The sequence below is a fragment of the Poecilia formosa genome, unplaced genomic scaffold (assembly GCF_000485575.1).
Source record: "Poecilia formosa unplaced genomic scaffold, Poecilia_formosa-5.1.2 Scaffold1213, whole genome shotgun sequence".
Lineage (NCBI taxonomy): Eukaryota > Metazoa > Chordata > Actinopteri > Cyprinodontiformes > Poeciliidae > Poecilia > Poecilia formosa.
In genome coordinates this window covers 15,250-21,905 of record NW_006801152.1, presented here as the reverse complement: position 1 = coordinate 21,905, position 6,656 = coordinate 15,250, and the positions used below count along the sequence as shown (strand labels likewise).

General features: G+C 34.7%; 1 pseudogene; it reads left to right on the top strand.

Annotated features, from left to right (window-relative positions):
* The first annotated feature begins 2,363 nt into the window (after positions 1-2,363).
* The window catches only part of LOC103132682 (macrophage mannose receptor 1-like), a 10,018-nt pseudogene continuing 5,725 nt past the window's right edge, over positions 2,364-6,656 (top strand).

The following is a 6,656-nucleotide window of genomic DNA, read 5'->3' as shown; positions in this document are numbered from 1 at the left end:
CCACCTCGTGATCTGTCCTTCATCTCTTGGAGGGGATGATTTTATGGCAGGAAAGAGAACGGATAAGGATTTCAGGAAAAACTTCTAATTCTACTTTGTCAGTTTTCCACCAAGACTAAAAGTGCCTCAGCTGACAACAGATGATTTAGAGAAGAAGGATCATACGTCTCATCACGTTTGACCCACAGACAGTAAAGAAGACAAAAGTCAGAAAAGGTAAGAGTTTATTTGATAAGAATGTTTAAGCTAATAATCATATTCAGTAATTCATATTCATTGGTCTAGGTTCCATCTGTTGATGAAAACAGATGAATTAGACCTAGAAAGAAAGAATGTTAGAGGTTCCTGTTCATTTGAAATTAATTTGAAACTTTGTTTTTAAATGTCTACAGCCTAGCATATCTTTATTTTTAACTGAGCCTTTAATGTTTGTGGGCCTGGCAGACCTTTGAGGTCATCCTGTTTGCTTGTACCTGTGTAAGGGGTGTGAATACTCTTGAGACACACTCTACACCAAAAGTGATAAAAGTACAATTTTAAATTAATATAACTGTTGACTCACTTTCTAGCCTGTTCATGATCTACTAGTTTTGCATTGGGGAAAAAATAACTTCCTGGTTGAGAACAAGAGGATTTTATATCAATATTTGCATCTGCGTAGGTTTGATATTTCCAGTCGCTCCAACAGCAAGTCAAATAAACCTTTCTCAAACTAGACTAAACACACCTAGACTGCCTTTGAGTTGACAAAGGTTGATTTACCAAAGCTGGATCATAATCTGTCACTTCTGGGCTTACAGTCCTGACACGCAGTAAAGGAAACAAAATTCAGAAAAGGTAAGAGTTTATTTTATAATATCGTTAATAATTCTGAACAAGAACAGTCAGTATGGTTATGGTGAACTGGTTTAGGAGTTAGAGATGACTCCAGGTAAACATTAACTTATAATCCTGGATATTGATGTTCTGTGTACATAACAGATCTTTTATCTTTAAAACAACCTGCGATTTGGTTAATGATGTTATTTAAAACCTCATTTATTTCAGCCTCAAATCTACTGTCGTCTGCATGTAAGTGTGAGGTCAGTGCTGTAGGTCAGTAGTTTGATGGTCTGATGGACTTTTATCTGATTTTAATAGAATTACTACAGAACATTTTCATGATACTGGGACTTTAACTTTGTAGTGAATAAAATGTAATATTTTCAAATTTGTTTTATTTGAATTTTTATAGTACATATTGTATCTTTACAGACAATTGCATTAATTAAAGCTCTTATTAATCTCAAACAACATAAAATCTAGATAGGTGCCCTTCAGGGACAATTTCTTCAGATTAAAGTTTTTACATTTTATCTGAAAAAAGCTGCATCATCGTCCGTCTGTCGGTGTGTTCCTTCCCTCTGCCACCATTTTCCACTAAGTTCACTTCCTGTTTAGTCATAACCCTTCATAATCTCCTGTCCACTCAAAGCCCCACTGCTGCCTCCACCCTCACATGTTACTAATGTACACTTCCCCCAGTCAATCAGGAAACAAGCCAAGAATAAAACTGTTTTTCATTAAAATGTATTTTTAATTGAATACCAAAATGATATCCTTATTATGTGAAAATGTAGATGTATATTTATTTATCATCTTAACTTCTCCTAGCAGTGGTTCCCAAAGATTTTCTGGGACCCCTATGGATTACAATAAAATCCCCCCAAAAGAGAAAAAAAAGAATCACCTGGGCACACATCGTTCAACCAGACATAAACCTATACTCATATTTTGTTTTCAAACTCCACTGAAGTTTATTTCACACTTTAGGTTGCAACAAAACAAACTACAAACCATCTTTACAGTGAAACACTTTTGTGTAACTGATTTTCTTTTTCTCAGTTCTATACTGTAGAAGTTTTCTTTGCTGTCAGTGTTATTTCAGACTTATTTCTTTATTTTATTTGTAATTATATTCAACTTTGCTATGATCAGTACATATGAAAAAGTTTCTGTGAAAAATGGGCTTAAAACATGAACAGCTCCCTGAGAGGATTTTTATTTATTTTATTTTATTTTTTCATTCATTGAGCCCCCCTGCAATGACACTGCACCCTCCCAAGGGGGCGCACTACACACTTTGGGAACCACTGCCCTAAAATATTTCATATTGTGTTTTCATGGCAAAAATGTTATTCCTCCTGGTTTGAATATTTAAATGACAAATATTCAAATTGCTTCTCTTCAGACACGTGTGTCTGAAACACAACATTTAATACTGATTCAACAAAAAAGATGAATGATGTTCATCCCTTCTATTAACATCACTTGTGAAAAATTATCTAATGTTATTTCTCTGTCCAGTGGAGGAAGAGCTGCAGCTTTTCACTGTTTAAATGTTCTTCATCCAACAGAGACAAACTGCTGGAGGAAAATAATTCATCTGACAGCAAAGATGCAGTGGAGTCTGATTCTGCTCTTCCTGATGGGTAAGTTGATCTGAAACACAACTAGACTCTCTGGTTTCTGTCACATTACCCAGAGTTGGACTCTGAGGAGATCTGGATGACTTGTCACACAGAAATTAAAATGAGAACACCTGTTTTGTTTTTGTAAAGACAAAGTGATTTAAGCTAGCAGTCATTATTAAGTACTAAATAAAAAACATGTTTCATATTTCAGCTCAGTGTTGTTTCATTGACTGTCAGCTCTATCAGTTTCACTACATTAATGAGAATAAGAACTGGACTGAAGCTCAGCAGTACTGCAGAGAGAAACACACTGACCTGGTCACAGTGACTAACATGAAGGACATGAAGAGACTCATCAACATCTCAGCTGGAGATCAGAGGGAAGCTTGGATTGGTCTGAATGATCAAAAACATGGTAACAGAACTTGGCGCTGGTCTCTGCCTGGAGTGGAGTTTAATGAAAGTGAGACAACGTGGGACACAAACGAACCAAATGATGGAGGAAGTCAAGTAATATATCAGAACTGTGTGATTGTGAATAAATATCTCAAATGGACAGACGACCAGTGCCAAACTTTACGTCATTTCCTCTGCTATAATGGTGAGAATATTAATCTATTTATGAATTATTTTTATATGTTTTTTGTCCAAACAAGATAAACATAAATATGTTTGATTACTCCACAGAAACTAATACAACCCATAAATATCACTTGATTAAAGAGGAGAAGTCCTGGCAGGAAGCTCAGAGTTACTGCAGAGAGAATCACACAGACCTGATCAGTGGAACGAAGCAGCTACAGGATGAAGAAGTGAAGAAATTGATGAACTCTACAAGTGATCACACATACATTGGTCTGTTCAGAGACACCTGGAGGTGGTCAGATGGAAGCAGTTTCTCCTTCAGACACTGGAATCCAATATTTAACAATCACAATCCCAACAGTGGTCAATGTGCCATGACTAAGTTTGATGGTGAAGGCAGATGGACGAATGTGAACTGTGATAATAAAAAACCCTTCATCTGTTATGATGGTGAGTTGTTAGTTCAAACATTATACGTTTATTTAAAAATTATAGCAGTGAATATTTTTGTAATTTATGTTTTAAGTTTTAATTCATACATTTCACAGATAATATCATTGCTTCAGACTAAAACCTCAATGTTTTGTCAGTATGAGAGGCGCATAGTACATTCACATTTACATTATAAAGTTTTTTGGGGAAAAGTACCTTTAGTAGTAGTTGTAAACCCCAATATATTCTACTTTTACTTGAGCTATATTATTATGAAATAATGTTATTCTCTATAGAGTAACACTTGTAGATATTCATTGAATAAAGGACAAATATATTTGAAGCAAAAACGCTCTGGACCCAGAACCAAACCTGCAGTTCCTTGTTCCTCTTAGATACAGAGTTGGGCGACATGCAGAGCAGCAGCTGCTCCCTCTAGTGTCAGTGCAGCTGCCAACTTCCCTCTGCATGCTGGGATACAGAGAGTTTGTTCAGAGAACATGAAGGTTTCTCTTGTCTATTTTCTTCACTTTGTCATGATTTTTAGTGTTTTCCTCCAACACAAACTCGATTGTTCTCATGTTATTTTTGACCTGCTGAGCCATTTGGAGGTCAAGTGAAAATACATTTAACACTGGAAGGACTTTACCTATTTATAACATATGTTATAAAAAGGTAAAGTCCTTCCAGCTGTTCCTACTGTTTAGTATGAGTTTATATGTTGAGGAAAATTTATTTAGAAATGTGTTTCTTCTGCCTAAATGTTTTATTTTAAATTTATTTTATACATTTGGATCATTTCAATTATGTTTGTCTTCAAAATATGACAATTTGCACACACCTTTATATTTTTGCTAGTATCATGACGTCATCTTGAAATGATAAATCAGATGTTATGATCAGTTACTCAGTACTAAAGTATCTATTTTATCAAATGTTTATACTTGAGTCATTTCTTAGGCAACTACTTTTCATTTTACTTGACAATAATTCATGTGAAGTAGTGCTGCTCCTACTGGAGGACATTTTTTATTTACTCTACCACGTCTGGTTTAGGACCAAAGACATAACTGTTTTTGTCAAATTTGTTCTTTATTATGATATTGTAATATTTGTGTTGATCAATTCTGTGACAGATAAAGTGATCCTGATCAAAGAAAATAAAACCTGGGAGGACGCCTTGTACTACTGCAGAGATCACCACCATGACCTGGTCACCATCACCAACATNACTCTACAAGTGATTCCTCATACATTGGTCTGTTCAGAGACACCTGGAGGTGGTCAGATGGAAGCAGTTTCTCTTTCAGACACTGGAATAAAAACTTTAACGATCAGATAATCAACAGTGGTCAATGTGCCATGACTAAGTTTGATGGTGAAGGCAGATGGACGAATGTGAGCTGTGATAATAAAAAACCCTTCATCTGTTATGATGGTGAGTTGTTAGTTCAAATATAAGTTTATTTAAAAATTATTACAGTGAATAGTTTTCTCATTCATGTTTTAAGTTTTAATTCTTGCATGTCACAGATAATGTCATTGCATCAAACAAAAGCCTCAACATTTGATCAGTATCAGAGGCACATAGTACATTCACATTTACTTTAATAAGTTTTTTGGGGGAAAGTACCTTCAGTAGTAGTTTTAAACCCTAATATATTGTAATTTTACTTGAGCTATATTATTATAAAATAATATTTTTCTCTATAGAGTAACATTTGTTGATATTCATTGAATAAAGGCCAAACATATTTTAAAAACTCTCTGGACCCAGAAACAAACCTGCAGTTCCTGTTCCAACACAAACTCTCTTGTTCTCATGTTATTCTCCACCTGCTGAGCCATTTGGAGGTCAAGTTAAAATACAGTGAACCCTGGAAGTACTTTACCTATTTGTAACATATTGTTTATGTATTTCCTACTGTTCAAGTATTAGTTTATATGTCTAGGAAAATTGATTTAGAAATGTGTTGTTTCTAATTTGTTTTAGAAATTAGAAACAATATTTTTTCAAAATAATTGAAAAAATATTTCAATTATTTTTGTCTTCAAAATATGACAATTTGCACACACCTTTATATTATTGCTAGTATCATGACATCATCTAGAAATGATGAATCAGATTTTATGATTTTTACTAAAGTATCTTTTTTATCAAATTTTTACTCTTGAGTAATTTCTTAGGCAACTACTTAAAGACGTAACTGTTGTTCTTGTCAAATTAGTTCATGGTCATTATTTTATTTTTTAATGTTTGTGTCGATCAACTCTGTGACAGATAAATTTATCCTGATCAAAGAAAATAAAACCTGGGAGGACGCCTTGTACTACTGCAGAGATCACCACCATGACCTGGTCACCATCACCAACATGGATGATCAGAGATGGATCCAGGAGAAAGTCAAGAACGCATCAACTCCTTTTGTCTGGATGGGTCTGCGTTACACCTGCACTCTGGATTTGTGGTTCTGGGTCAGTGATGAGGTGGTCAGATATAAGAACTGGGCTTTAGATGGACAGATGGACGACTGTGACATGTCTGGAGCCATGGACACGGGAGGAGGACATCAATGGAAAAAGAAAAAGGACACTGAGAAGTTTAATTTCTTCTGTTCTAAGAATTAAATCTGAAACTGTCCCCTGTGAGAATCTATTTCCTCTGTTTTCATCGTTGTTTTGCTTCATGTTTATTTCGAATCATGATTTGTTGTTACATATGTCATATAATATGAACTGTTGTGCATTATGTGAAAGAATTACCAGGACATTTTAAACACTTATGATTAACTAAGTTACCTTGGAGTGAGTTTGCTTTACTTTTTCAGTTTTCTTTATCACATGTTGAAGGAACATTCAAACAAACTAGAGCCGCTATGGTCTAGTTTACATTTAGCTCCTAATTTTACTGCAATGTTTTGTTGTTTTTTCTTTTGTCAATGATTAATTTGGAAATAAAATATATAATTATTCTCTTCTTTTAACATTTTTCACTTTTAAAGATCTATTCATTCACTCTCTCTATCAAAAGCCTCTGCTGGGCTTTAAAAGGAGCGTTGATGGTATTAAATTAGAAATGTGGCATTTCCTGCTTCCTGGACTCAAACTAAGACCGTAGTGAACAAAACCTCAATGTTTGGACTAAACAAGGAAATGAGATTCCTTTCAAATCAGACATGCTAGGAT